The sequence below is a fragment of the Theobroma cacao genome, chromosome 9, assembly GCF_053813885.1.
Source record: "Theobroma cacao isolate CCN51 chromosome 9, ASM5381388v1, whole genome shotgun sequence".
NCBI lineage: Eukaryota > Viridiplantae > Streptophyta > Magnoliopsida > Malvales > Malvaceae > Theobroma > Theobroma cacao.
Window position 1 is genome coordinate 38,616,975 of NC_142647.1, and position 13,881 is coordinate 38,630,855.

Below are 13,881 nucleotides of genomic sequence, written 5' to 3' on the forward strand. Positions count from 1 at the left end.
CGTCCTAGAAAGGTATCCGCTGTTTGAAACTTTCCTCCTGGATGTGGAAGGGTGCTGCACCTATTTGTAGGGAGGAATGCATAAGAATACAGCAAGCTTGGATTAAGGATAATATGGAGAAACCTCAAGAAATGGAAAAGGATCCATCGATATGTCTGGATCAAGGCAACAATGATCCTAGTAACACTTAATAGTTTCGTTGAACTTCGTATTACTTTAAGTATGGGTAAATGCGGTGTGAACTAAGTTGTATATGCTATCTGTATAAAGGATTTAAGAGTTTGGCTTGTATTTTATGTGACTCAAACAGATGATGAAGCAGTTATTTAAATGACTTGGCGTGTGTCAAAATTTTCATGTATGACAGATGTAGATTAGCACTATAATGATTAAGGAAAGTTATCCACCCTAGTAGCATGGTTGGTCGCCTTAGGCAATTATTGAAGGTTGACTTAGAAAGTCATTAATGATTCAAGCAACTACAAGACCTGACGATAAATATGTCTTGCAGTATTATGAAATGGTTACTAATAAACGTGATGGACTTTTGAGTGGTAACTCTAGTTTTTGACAAGGTATAAAATGCCATTTGAATTCATAGTGTTTATTAGAAATTATCATTTATCATGGAATGTGGGTTTGGCATGATTTCGAATACAAACTAAATAAATTAAGTCCTAGCTTATGGGGCAAGTTGTATCAAAGAAGTTGATTTTGAGTAAACACATTGAACTAGGGGACAATGTTAGGATAAGAGAGTTCAATGTGTCGTAATTGCATAGGATATCATGAGCTAGTGTGGTAAGGCCAATAATCAATTGTAGAAATGTGAAACTGGAAATCTTAATTATAATTGTAATTTTGAAAAGATGTGGGAGAAATCCATGAGATTATAAGTGATACTTTGAATGGTTAACGTGCTTAATGTCGAGGATTGAACTTAAGTATTGAGAGAATTATAACCCGACATTCTTGTGGATGAGAAATGTTAAGGGGTATATGCTGAATAAACAGAAAAAGGGTCAATAGGGATAATTCATTGGTCAAGTGGCTGTAGTGTGTAGGTAGGTCTCGAAGAGTTGCGTAATGCACAAAAGAAGAAAAAAGGTATGTAAGTCTTTTAATTGTTTCTTATGAATGTACGATGGGTAGTAAGGATGGAGGCACATGATGCCATGACATTATAAAATGATAATTTGACACAAATGTAGACCCTTAGAGGTAAAATAAGGAACTTGGGAAAAATAAATCCTTAATTTAATAAGAATTGAGGAATATCAATACTAAGGGACAAAATTGTGAATGAAGGATTACAAGGGTGGCATAGCAAATGAGTTGATATAAAGTATTGCTATGAGGGTTTACAAATTTTGTCTTGATTTAGTTGAATGAAAAGGATTACTAACAACACAAGGCCAATTATGTGGCATGCTAGAAACCCATGAAGATAAATTAAAGTATGAATAGATGAGCATGCATTTGAATATCTTGGTGAATAAGTGCATGTCTTATTGGAATGATATGCTTGGGATGTTAAAGAGCAAATAAGTGATTAAGTGTTTTAGGAATGCATGAACGTCCTTGAGAAGGAATTACCAAACATACGCGGCAAGTATAATATGTGGGATTTTGAAACTTGCTAAGGAGCCTAACGACTAAACCACGTGTTAAGTGATCATATGCGATGAGACATAAGTCTAAAGTAAGTATCTACAAGGAAATACTCAAGAGGAATCCTGCTATGAATCTTATGAAAACAAGCATTAAGTTACGTGGTTACAAAAAGGAAGTTGTAAGCTGAAAGTGATATCCGTATGGACATTGAAAAGTAGTTGGGAAGAACTTTGTTTCAAGTCTTGCAATATCAAGTACAAATTGTAAATTGGCTGAGGGAGAATGGTTTTGTAAAGCCCGACCTTATAAAATACTATTCATGACTTACATGTGATGATAGCATGATTGCATGCTAGGAGAGTCCCGAAAAATTTACAAAAGTCGGTATTGTACCTAGAGGTATAACAAAGTTTATTTAATCCTCGAACTAGATCAAATAGGAATTTTAAGGTGAGATTAAGAGTTTCACAGTTCATGGATGACTTAAAATGGCAATTTGGAGTTTGAGGATCAATTTGGAGTCAAATCGGAATTTTCACTAACTAGGGGCAAAATGGTCATTTGCCACTTGGGGACAAAATGAGAATTTTAGAAAAGAATTTTTTTGCCCCATTTGACTTATTGGAGTATAATTTGACTTATTGAAGTATGATTTGAGGTTTAGAAGTGAAAAATTTTAATTTCAGTATAATTTGGAGTATAGAGGTAAAATGGTAATTTTGCCACCTCAGGGGCAAAATTGTAATTTTCCACCACCAGGATATTTTTCCAGCACATGGTCTTCCTTTGTCTTCATCTCTGACCCTTGACTAAACATGTGGTGGAGATAAAATGTTTAAATTTTAAAAATTTTAAAAACGGGCCAATGACATGATGCCATGTGTCATGCCTTTATTAATTTATTATTTTCCTTTTTAAAAGGCACAAAATCAGCCCATCTTCCACCCCATGGCTGGCCAAACCAGCAAGAAGAGAGAGAAAACAAAAACAAAACACTAGAGAGATAAAATCAAAGAAAAAGTGTGAATTTTCAAGGAAATTAAGTGAAAATGTAAGATTTTTTCTATTAAGCTTGAGTTTTCTTATTCCCAAGCATTTCTCTTTATTTTCCATGATTAAATTACATGTTTTCATGATGAATTCAATTCTGAAAAAATGGGTTAGGAGAGAGAAAGTTGTTGGATTTATTTGATTTTAATTTATGTTAGTGTTTTTAGTTAGTTTAGCATATTTAGAAACAAAACAACAAGAAAAGAATTTATTTTCTCCCCCAATCATTAATGGCTGAATTTACCATGTAGTGAGTGAGGATGAGTTTGATTTTATTCTAGGAGAATTGGTTAAGGAATAATGAATTATGAGCCTAGAAAAATAATGAGAATTTTCAGAGCAAAAATACGAATTTTTACCCACTAGGGGTATTTTCGTAATTTGCTATTGGGACTGATAATTTGCACCACACTGAGGGACATTAAGTTAATTTGGGTGCAATTGAGGTATAGAAACTGAAAAGAATTAAATTGGAGTTTAAACGAACCCGTTAGGAATTTAATCGGGTGATAAGACGAATTAGGCCAATATCGGGTTTAGATAGTTACCGGTGCATTTTTGCATTCCATATCATGCATTGGTAGTCTAAATTAGTTTAATTTTGATTTAGTACCAACTTGGTGAAACTCTCGATTTTGTACTGTGTGAAGGTGGTGAGTCCTTCGATAAAGGCAAGAAAATTGCATCCGAGGACCAGTAGACAGAGTGCTTCGAAAGTCTGCATTCTAGACATTGTGAGTAAACTTACTGTCATTTTAATTATCTAGGGTGGTTTTTAGATGATTTCATGAATTCTATGAAAAAAAGAAATTTAAAAAGGTAAATTTTCATGTTTTATGAATAAATGTGTTTCAATGAAATTAAATTATAAATTGTTTTTAAATTAATAGTGATTTTGAAAAATAGAGTACATAGAGACTGTTAATTGTGGCAATTTGATTGTTTAAATTAACTGGCTTATGATAAATCGAGCATGATTGGCTAGTTGGCAATTGTATTGAAATGCGAATTGTTTGGTTACCTTGAAAAACTACGAATTACAAAATTGTCATATCATGTTATTGAGTTTTATTATATGGTGGATTATATATTAATTAATCACTGCAGTAGGGGGTTTCTGTGGACCAGCCTTTTAGAGGGGCACTGTAAACCCCATTATATTATTACCTCGAACGGAGAGGCGCGTAGGGTATCTCCTGGGGTAAAGTTTAGGGTTCACTTCACGCTAAACCACCACGTGAGGGGGAACTCAGCCAACGCCAAGGAACGGCTATGGTTTCAAAACAAAAACATGATTTATGTGAAATGTGAATTTTAATAGTCTTGGCGGTCTTGGTAGGATGCCTCGGCCAAGGTGTCCCCGAGAATGGATTTATGGCACAAGCCTAGATTTTTTATGAGATTCAGAAGCCTTTTTACGTATTTTGAACGAGATGTGTTCTAATTGTACAACCCAGTTTATGATGATTTACTTTATTGTCTCCATGTACTCAACTCTAGATGTTTATGATGATGTCTGTTTACTCATTGGGATTTTATAATCTCACCACCCTCATTTCCACCCATTTCAGGTTCAGTATAGACTGTAGATAGCTGATCTCATCGAGGACTACATTGGGATCTGCATTTTCCAAACCGTAGGTTCACAGTCCTCTTTACTTTTGTTTATTGGGGGGCACTTTTGTTATTGTAAATTAAATTAAATATTTTGGCTTACTGTATTTAAGTATGTATAAATTTATTTAGCTTTTACGCTATAAAAATTATTCACGTATAACTCTATAAATATTGTTTTATAAGAAAATAGAATATTTTACTTAATATTTCTTTTATTTTCTTATTATATTCAAATAACCATAATTTCGTTTTAAATGAAGATTTTAGACTTTTAAACTCATTTTGAATATGAATTGTGTGTTTTGTACTTGAATATTACGTTTTAGCCAGTTTCGAAATTTTTGAGAAAAATGACCAAATTACCCCTGTGAGACAAAAAAAATTAATATTTTATTTGTTTAAAGTTGGAAACAGCTTAAAATCTTTTAGAACACGATATTTGACAATGGTTGCTCACAAGGGAATAGAGAAATTGATAGTAAAGCCTTGCGGGGTTTCGGGTTAACATTTCGGGCAATAAGTGTCTACTGGGACACCGCGGCGGTTGTCACGGGCTCGAGGGGAGTACCAGGTCGTGACAATTCGATTGGTATCAGAGCTTTTGGTTTTAAAGATCAAAGTTTTTAGTTTTAAAGTTGTTTTAAAAATTTACAATATCAGTGTGGCCCCGGATTAAGTTAAGTTAGGTTAGGTTGAATAGAATGCATGCATCTGCATATAGAGCCTAAGGTTACCTAAACTTGCTCGTATTTTTTATAGATTACAATGCCTCCTGGACGCGGACGCCCACCTCTCACTAGATCGGTTGGGAGGGGAAGAGGTCGTTCCCAACGTCATCAGCCAAATATAGTAGAGGAGGAATCAGCTGCATCTACCATTCGGGCAGCACCTGCTGCTGTGCAGGCCGATAGTCCTCCACATCCTCCATCTCCTCAGCCACCTACGGGTATTCCCGCCATGCCTACTGAGGCAACACAAGCATTGGCAGCTTTCTTTGCAGCAATGGCTGGTCAAGCTCAAACTGGTCAAGTTCCACCTGTAGTGCCTCCAACTACTCCTTTAATTCCACTACCAATACAGGATGTATCCATTTCCAAGAAGCTGAAGGAGGCTAGGCAATTGGGTTGTGTATCTTTCACGGGTGAGTTGGATGCCACGGTGGCAAAGGACTGGATTAATCAAGTTTCAGAAACTCTCTCTGATATGGGATTAGATGACGACATGAAGCTGATGGTGGCTACGAGATTATTAGAGAAGAGGGCTCGTACTTGGTGGAATTCGGTGAAGTCCCGTTCCGCTACTCCTCAAACATGGTCTGATTTTCTCAGGGAATTCGATGGTCAGTATTTCACTTATTTCCATCAGAAAGAAAAGAAGAGAGAATTTCTGAGTTTGAAACAGGAAAATCTAACTGTAGAGGAGTACGAGACTCGTTTTAACGAGTTGATGTTATATGTGTCGGATCTGGTGAAATCTGAGCAGGATCAGGCCAGTTATTTCGAGAAAGGGCTCCGTAATGAGATTAGAGAGCGAATGACAGTGACTGGTAGGGAGCCACATAAGGAGGTGGTACAGATGGCTTTACGGGCTGAGAAGCTCGCGACTGAGAATAGGAGGATTCGGACTGAGTTTGCAAAAAGGAGGAATCCTGGTATGTCTTCTAGTCAGCCAGTAAAAAGAGGCAAGGACTCAACGACTTCAGGGAGCACTACTTCTGTTTCCGTGACATCTCATCGACCTCCATTTCCACCATCACAGCAGAGACTTTCGAGGTTTAGCAGATCTGCTATGACTGGTTCTGGGAAGAGTTTCGGAGGTTCTGACAGATGCAGAAATTGTGGAAATTATCATAGTGGGCTATGTAGAGGGCCAACAAGATGTTTCCAATGTGGACAGACGGGTCACATTAGGAGTAGTTGCCCACAGTTAGGACGAGCCACTGTAGCTGCATCATCTCCACCAGCTCGCACTGATATACAGAGGAGAGATTTTTCTGGGTTACCACCGAGACAGGGAGTAGCCATACGGTCCGGTGTGGAGAGTAATACCCCGTCACATCCACCTTCGAGACCACAGACTCGTACCGGGACAAGAGTTTTTGCTGTGATAGAAGATGAGACACGAGTTCGACTTGGAGCAGTGACAGGTACTATGTCTTTATTTGATAAAGATGCTTATGTTTTGATAGATTCTGGCTCAGATAGATCTTATGTAAGTGCGACATTTGCATCAATTGCTGATAGAAACCTGTCACCATTAGAAGGAGAAATTGTAGTGCATACCCCTCTAGGAGAACAGTTGATTAGAAATACTTGTTATAGAGACTGTGGGGTAAGGGTAGGTGAGGAAGAATTTAGGGGTGACTTAATTCCTCTAGAGATCTTGGATTTTGATTTAATATTGGGTATGGACTGGTTAACTACACATCGGGCGAACATGGATTGTTTCCGAAAAGAAGTTGTTCTTCGGAATTCGGAGGGAGCAGAGATTGTGTTTGTAGGGGAACGTCGAGTATTACCATCTTATGTAATCTCAGCCATCAAAGCTTCGAAATTAGTGCAAAAAGGGTATCCGGCTTATTTGGCATACGTGATCGATACTTCAAAGGGGGAATCTAAGTTAGAGGATGTCCCAATAGTAAGTGAGTTTCCTAATATATTTCCTGATGATTTACCGGGACTACTTCCTGATCGAGAGCTTGAGTTCCCTATTGATTTACTTCCGGGTATCGCACCTATTTCTATTCCTCCATATAGAATGGCTCCAGCAGAGTTGAAGGAACTGAAAGTCCAGTTGCACGATTTGGTGGATAAAGGTTTCATTCGCCCTAGCATTTCTCCTTGGGGAGTACCAGTCCTATTTGTAAAGAAGAAGGATGGCACTCTTCGATTGTGTATCGATTACTGTCAGCTGAACCGAGTGACTATCAAGAATAAATACCCTTTACCCCGGATAGATGATCTTTTTGATCAATTACGAGGTGCTATGGTATTCTCTAAGATTGATTTGAGATCTGGGTACTATCAGTTGAGGATTAAGGAGCAGGATGTACCTAAGACTGCCTTCAAGACACGTTATGGGCATTATGAGTTTGTGGTGATGCCATTTGGTTTGACTAATGCCCCGGCAGTTTTTATGGATCTTATGAACAGGGTGTTCCATCCATACGTGGATAAGTTTGTGATAGTATTCATCGATGACATCCTGGTTTATTCGAAGAATGATGATGAACATGCTGCCCATTTGCGCATTGTGTTGCAAACTTTGCGCGAGAGACAACTCTATGCCAAGTTCTCTAAATGTGAATTCTGGTTGAAGGAAGTGGTTTTCTTGGGACATGTGGTGTCCGGAGCTGGAATTTATGTCGATCCTAAGAAGATAGAGGCAATCTTGCAATGGGAGCAACCAAGAACGGTTACAGAGATTCGTAGTTTCCTTGGCTTAGCCAGTTATTATCGGAGATTTGTTTTGGGATTTATTTTGATAGCAGCTCCTCTGACTCGTCTGACTCGTAAAGGAGTTAAGTTTGAGTGGGATGATGTTTGTGAGAATCGATTTCAGGAGCTAAAGAACAGGTTAACCTCTGCTCCCGTTTTAACACTTCCTGTTAGTGGAAAAGAATTTGTGGTATATAGCGATGCATCTAAGTTGGGATTAGGGTGTGTGTTGATGCAGGATGAGAAGGTAATAACTTATGCTTCCCGACAGTTGAAGAAGCACGAGACGAATTACCCTACTCATGACTTGGAGTTAGCAGCAGTAGTATTCGCATTGAAGATTTTGAGACATTATTTATATGGTGAGCGTTGTCGGATTTTTTCTGATCATAAAAGTTTGAAGTATTTGCTCACCCAGAAAGAGCTTAACTTGAGATAGAGACGATGGTTGGAGTTTATTAAGGATTATGACTTAGTGATTGATTATCATCCGGGAAAAGCAAATGTTGTAGCGGATGCTTTAAGTCGTAAATCCTCATCGTCGTTAGCAACACTTCGGAGTTCTTATTTTCCGATCTTACTTGAGATGAAATCTCTAGGGATCCAGTTGAATAATGGTGAGGATGGAACCCTACTTGCTAGTTTCATTGTGAGACCTTCATTGTTGAATCAGATCAGAGAATTGCAGAAATCTGATGATTGGTTGAAACAGGAAGTTCAAAAGCTACAAGATGGAGAAGCTAGTGAGTTTAGACTCAGCGATGATGGTACTTTGATGCTTAGAGACCGAATTTGTGTCCGTAAGGATGATCAGTTGAGACGAGCTATTTTGGAGGAAGCTCATTCTTCCGCCTACGCTTTACATCCCGAAAGCACCAAGATGTATCGGACTATTAAAGAAAGTTATTGGTGGCCGGGTATGAAACGAGACATAGCAGAGTTTGTAGCGAAATGTCTCACATGCCAACAGATCAAGGCGGAGCATCAAAAACAGTCAGGTACTCTTCAGCCTTTACCGATTCCTGAATGGAAGTGGGAACATGTGACTATGGACTTTGTATTGGGTTTACCGCGGACACAAAGTGGGAAGGATGCTATTTGGGTGATTGTGGATAGATTGACTAAGTCCGCCCATTTCTTTGCTATCCATAGTACGTATTCTATTGAGAGGCTGGCAAGACTTTATATAGATGAGATTGTGAGATTACACGGAGTCCCAATTTCTATTGTGTCAAATTGAGACCCTCAATTTACTTCTCGATTTTGGTCGAAATTTCAGGAAGCTCTTGGAACTAAATTGAGATTTAGTACTGCCTTTCATCCACAGATAGATGGTCAATCTGAGAGAACTATTCAGACATTAGAGGATATGTTACGGGCTTGTGTCATTGACTTTATCGGGAGTTGGGACAGACACTTGCCATTGGTGGAGTTTGCTTATAATAATAGTTTTCAGTCTAGTATTGGGATGGCACCATACGAGGCTTTGTATGGAAGGAAATGCCGAACTCCGCTCTGTTGGGATGAAGAAGGTGAGAGGAAATTGGTGAATGTGGAATTGATTGATTTGACAAACGATAAGGTCAAAGTTATCCGAGAGTGATTAAAGACAGCTCAAGATAGGCAGAAGAATTATTCGGATAAACGAAGGAAAGATTTGGAGTTTGAAGTCGACGATAAAGTTTTTCTTAAGGTTTCTCCTTGGAAAGGTAATAATTTGAAAATTTCAAGTATTAAATCTTATTTGATTATACTATTGTGATAATTTGTGGTATTTATTGAATGATGAAAGGTATGATTCGATTCGCGAAGAGGGGAAAGCTCAATCCAAGATACATTGGACCCTTTCGTATCATTGAAAGGATTGGGCCAGTGGCTTACAGACTTGAATTACCCCCAGAGTTAGATCGGATTCATAATGTCTTCCACGTCTCGATGTTGAAAAAGTATGTTCCCGATCCCTCTCACATTTTAGAGACACCTCCCATTGAGTTGCTTGAGGATTTAAAGTTCGAGGTACAGCCTGTACGTATTCTAGATCGAAAGGATCGAGTGCTAAGGAACAAGAGCATTCCAATGGTGAAATTATTGTGGAAGAATGCTCGAATGGAGGAGATGACATGGGAAGTCGAGAGCCAGATGAGAAACCAATATCCACATCTTTTCTTCAAATCAGGTAAGTGAAATTTTGAGGTCAAAATTTTATTTTAAGGGGGATAGTGCTGTAAAGCCCGACCTTATAAAATACTATTCATGACTTACATGTGATGATAGCATGATTGCATGCTAGGAGAGTCCCGAAAAATTTACAAAAGTCGGTATTGTACCTAGAGGTATAACAAAGTTTATTTAATCCTCGAACTAGATCAAATAGGAATTTTAAGGTGAGATTAAGAGTTTCACAGTTCATGGATGACTTAAAATGGTAATTTGGAGTTTGAGGATCAATTTGGAGTCAAATCGGAATTTTCATTAACTAGGGGCAAAATGGTCATTTGCCACTTGGGGACAAAATGGGAATTTTAGAAAAGAATTTTTTGGCCCCATTTGACTTATTGGAGTATAATTTGACTTATTGAAGTATGATTGGAGGTTTAGAAGTGAAAAATTTTAATTTCGGTATAATTTGGAGTATAGGGGTAAAATTGTAATTTTGCCACCTCATGGGCAAAATTGTAATTTTCCACCACCAGGATATTTTTCCAGCACATGGTCTTCCTTTGTCTTCATCTTTGACCCTTGAATAAACATGTGGTGGAGATAAAATGTTTAAATTTTTAAAATTTTAAAAACAGGCCAATGACATGATGCCATGTGTCATGCCTTTATTAATTTATTATTTTCCTTTTTAAAAGGCACAAAATCAGCCCATCTTCCACCCCATGGCCAGCCAAACCAGCAAGAAGAGAGAGAAAACAAAAACAAAACCCTAGAGAGAGAAAATCAAAGAAAAAGTGTGAATTTTCAAGGAAATTAAGTGAAAAAGGTGAGATTTTTTCTATTAAGCTTGAGTTTTCTTATTCCCAAGCATTTCTCTTTATTTTCCATGATTAAATTACATGTTTTCATGATGAATTCAATTCTGGAAAAATGGGTTAGGAGTGAGAAAGTTGTTAGATTTATTTGATTTTAATTTATGTTAGTGTTTTTAGTTAGTTTAGCATATTTAGAAACAAAACAACAAGAAATGAATTTATTTTCTCCCCCTACCATTAATGGCTGAATTTACCATGTAGTGAGTGAGGATGAGTTTGATTTTATTCCAGGAGAATTGGTTAAGAAATAATGAATTATGAGCCTAGAAAATTAATGAGAATTTTCGGAGCAAAAATATGAAGTTTTACCCACTAAGCGTATTTTCGTAATTTGCTATTGAGACTGATAATTTGCACCACACTGAAGGACATTAAGTTAATTTGGGTGCAATTGAGGTATAGAAACTGAAAAGAATTAAATTGGAGTTTAAACGAACCCGTTAGGAATTTAATCGGGTGATAAGACGAATTAGGCCAATACCGAGTTTAGATAGTTACTAGTGCATTTTTGCATTCCATATCATGCATTGGTAGTCTAAATTAGTTTAATTTTGATTTAGTACCAACTTGGTGAAACTCTCGATTTTGTACTGTGTCAAGGTGGTGAGTCCTCCGATAAAGGCAAGAAAATTGCATCCGAGGACCAGTAGACAGAGTGCTTCGAAAGTCTGCATTCTAGACATTGTGAGTAAACTTACTGTCATTTTAATTATCTAGGGTGGTTTTTAGATGATTTCATGAATTCTATGAAAAAAAGAAATTTAAAAAGGTAAATTTTCATGTTTTATGAATAAATGTGTTTCAATGAAATTAAATTATAAATTGTTTTGAAATTAATAGTGATTTTGAAAAATAGAGTACATAGAGACTGTTAATTGTGGCAATTTGATTGTTTAAATTAACTGGCTTATGATACATCGAGCATGATTGGCTAGTTGGCAATTGTATTGAAATGCGAATTGTTTGGTTACCTTGAAAAACTACGAATTACAAAATTGCCATATCATGTTATTGAGTTTTATTATATGGTGGATTATATATTAATTAATCACTGCAGTAGGGGGTTTCTGTGGACCAGCCTTTTAGAGGGGCACGGTAAATCCCATTATATTCTTTCCTCGAACGGAGAGGCGCGTAGGGTATCTTCTGGGGTAAAGTTTAGGGTTCACTTCACGCTAAACTACCACGTGAGGGGGAACTCAGCTAACGCCAAGGAACGACTATGTTTTCAAAACAAAAACATGATTTATGTGAAATGTGAATTTTAATAGCCTTGGCGGTCTCGGTAGGATGCCTCGGCCAAGGTGTCCCCGAGAATGGATTTATGGCACAAGCCTAGATTTTTATGAGATTCAGAAGCCTTTTTACGTATTTTGAACGAGATGTGTTCTAATTGTACAACCCAGTTTATGATGATTTACTTTATTGTCTCTATGTACTCAACTCTAGATGTTTATGATGATGTCTGTTTACTCATTGGGATTTTATAATCTCACCACCCTCATTTTCACCTATTTCAGGTTCAGTATAGACTGTAGATAGCTGATCTCGTCGAGGACTACAGTGGGATCTACATTTTCCAAATCGTAGGTTCACAGTCCTATTTACTTTTGTTTATTCGGGGGCACTCTTGTTATTGTAAATTAAATTAAATATTTTGGCTTACTGTATTTAAGTATGTATAAATTTATTTAGCTTTTACGCTATAAAAATTATTCACGTATAACTCTATAAATATTGTTTTATAAGAAAATAGAATATTTTACTTAATATTTCTTTTATTTTCTTATTATATTCAAATAACCATAATTTCGTTTTAAATGAAGATTTTAGACTTTTAAACTCATTTTGAATATGAATTGTGTGTTTTGTACTTGAATATTACGTTTTAGCCAATTTTGAAATTTTTGAGAAAAATGACCAAATTACCCCTGTGAGACAAAAAAAATTAATATTTTATTTGTTTAAAGTTGGAAACAGCTTAAAATCTTTTAGAACACGATATTTGACAATGGTTGCTCACAAGGGAATAGAGAAATTGATAGTAAAGCCTTGCGTGGTTTCGGGTTGACATTCCGGGCAATAAGTGTCTACCGGGACACCGCGGCAGTTGTCACGGGCTCGAGGGGAGTACCGGGTCGTGACAGGTTTTATATTAGTTTGAAAGAATGGTACAAAAGACGACTGAAGGTAACCTTGATAATGAAGTCGAATAATGAAAACCTCCTAATGTATTATGGAAATTGGAATTCGAAAATGCGTGAGGCATGCATAATTCGAACAGTCTTAAGTGACTAATTAATATCGAAATGCAATAAGGATATAATATATATGTTAGAGGTATGAAAGATAATTGAGAAATAAGGATGACTTTTAGGGATTATGGCATTGCGTAAGATGTAATGATCAAGTAAAGATGAATCCTTGAACGATCAATGAGATTATAAAGCATATACGGATACTGGATTATAATTTAATGAAAATGACATTTGGCAAGTGAGATGTGATTAATGACATTGTGATGTAAGGATATATAGTACAATGAAACTTAAGCATATAGTTGGAAATAATACAAATGATATGAAGCTGTGCATAGGCATAACGAGAATTCATATGGATTACATAAGGAATAACTTATGGTAAGACACAAGTGGAATGATAATTTAAACATCTAAAAAGGGCAATCTGAAATTGATTGTACCCTAATGTTCATAGATAAAATTTGAGAATATTGACATGAACTATGAGAATTATTATATTGAATCTTGGTTATGGATGGGAACAAATAAAGGGAAATTTAGTCCGAAGGCACCTGAACACGAAGATTCCCACACCTAATAAGGAACGTTGACACTTGAATGTGCGTGTACATATGTATGTGTGGAGTTAGTGATGTACCCAATTAAAGTGAATAATTATTCTTAATGATTCGAAATTTGAACTCAATATATTTGATGAGCTGTATAGATTATACAGTGATAAGAAATCCTATCAGAAATTGAGCCATGTTGAAATAAGAAATTTTTGGAGCAACAGTCAAAGAAATGATATCAAGGAAATGTAACTTGTAGCGTGATTAAGCCATACAAGATGGACAAATATGATTAAGAAGATTTAAGTTGCATAAA

At 36.6% G+C, this 13,881-nt stretch overlaps 1 long non-coding RNA gene across 1 annotated transcript; it reads left to right on the top strand.

The window, feature by feature from the left end:
- Nucleotides 1–10,581: 10,581 nt before the first annotated feature.
- LOC148760950 (uncharacterized) lies at nt 10,582–12,414 on the top strand. The gene is made up of 3 exons (XR_016028199.1): nt 10,582–10,704; nt 11,354–11,437; nt 12,274–12,414. It is a non-coding gene; the product is annotated as an uncharacterized LOC148760950 (long non-coding RNA).
- The last annotated feature ends 1,467 nt before the right edge of the window (nt 12,415–13,881 follow it).